Below are 1,667 nucleotides of genomic sequence, written 5' to 3'. Positions count from 1 at the left end.
GTATACAAAAATTGACGTTAGGTCGGTTCTTGTTACGTTCGATATGCTACCAATAAAAAAGAAAATCAAAATGGGTGCGACATCGGTCGGTATAAAAAACAATTAAAAAGTTAACTTGCAAAAAACAAAAAAAATAGATAATAACAAAAACTTAAAATTATTCTTGTTGCAAATAGAAAAGAAAATATAATTAAAAAAAGGTAAATTGAAAAAAAAAAGAAAAAGAAATAAACAATAACAAAAAACTCTTGAAATCCATCTTGTGGCACCGACTGTCTGTTTTACTATAGTGTATATATAATATGATAGTTAAATTTTAGAATTTTATTTTAGTAGGCATGATTATTGACCGTCTAAAATAAGGAGGTAAGTCAACGCAGTCGACGGGAAATTCGGTTGGTTTCGGATACGTGCATTATGGTATCGAAACAAAAATCAAATTAAAAAAACTATAAAAAGTTAGGTGGACCAATGAAAGTGACGTTAATTGGTTCGTGAAACTCAGGCGTTGGTAAAAACTCAATGATCATGGACTTTAAGATGGTGAGTATACGTAAATTTTGTTGACCAATAAGGTATCACAAAATGACACAATGAGTATTTTTGCGGTACCAAATTTCTTATTTATACTTATCAGATAAAGATAATAGATAATAGATAATAAGATATTATAATTTACATGACTAAGTCACTAAAGAGAGAAATTTCTTTGAAAACTTCTAGAATCTAGAAACTCAAACAAGATAAGGTAAAATAACAAAAGACAAATTTATCCCCAACATAGTAACATGCAATATATCCTACATCGAAATGTTGTAGCAACTTCAATGTGTACAATCCAAGATTCCATCCCATCTATATATTCCAAATAATCTCATTCCCACATCCATCAATGGCAACCAACAATAACCAACCCGAGTTCCACGATTTCTTGCCCTTAATGGCGGATAAATTGGGTGGCGAACGTCTAATAGACGAGCTATGCAATGGGTTTGGACTACTGATGGACCCGATGTCACGTGTGATCACATTCGACAGCTTGAAGCAGAACGTTGTCGTGTTGGGACTAGCGGATTTGACGGATGATGATTTGATGAGTATGTTGAAGGAAGGAGATTTGGATGGAGATGGGGTTTTGAATGAGATGGAGTTTTGTGTTTTAATGTTTAGGTTAAGTCCTGACTTGATGAAACAGTCTTGGCTTTTGTTAGAAGAAGCCATGCAATAGATGATTTATTATTAACCTTTTTTTTAATTAATGTAGTTTGTTTGTTACCAAATAATTGTTTAAAGTCATTATGTGTTTGTGTTCGTTTATTTGTCGGCTAAAGTTAAGTGATCAAGCTCAAGCAAAAATTCATTTATGTTTGTGCGGGTTTTTTTTACTTTTGATGTACATTTAGGTATCCGACACCGTGTTATTATTATGGAGATGCCCAAAACACCACTCACCAAATATGTATTATGATAGTGGAAATGTCCATACAGGTCAAGACGGACGTTGTCAATGATCATATCGGTCATTTTTGTTTTAAATAAAAAGAAAAACATAATACGAGCTATATAACACTATCTCATACAACTCATCATACGACTAATATGATCGTTTCTCACCTATCATACAACCCAAATGATTAAATTTTGAATGTTATATGGCCAGTATAACA

At 32.3% G+C, this 1,667-nt stretch overlaps 1 pseudogene; it reads left to right on the top strand.

The window, feature by feature from the left end:
- Nucleotides 1–892: 892 nt before the first annotated feature.
- Nucleotides 893–1,228, top strand: LOC143561269 (calcium-binding protein KRP1 pseudogene; annotated as a pseudogene).
- Nucleotides 1,229–1,667: the final 439 nt, after the last annotated feature.

This window comes from Bidens hawaiensis, unplaced genomic scaffold (genome assembly GCF_021521415.1).
Source record: "Bidens hawaiensis isolate Kalapana, Puna unplaced genomic scaffold, B.hawaiensis_p1.1 tig00020645_1, whole genome shotgun sequence".
In the NCBI taxonomy this organism is placed as follows: domain Eukaryota; kingdom Viridiplantae; phylum Streptophyta; class Magnoliopsida; order Asterales; family Asteraceae; genus Bidens; species Bidens hawaiensis.
The sequence above is the reverse complement of the archived record's forward strand: the minus strand, read 5'-3'. Positions and strand labels throughout refer to the sequence as shown.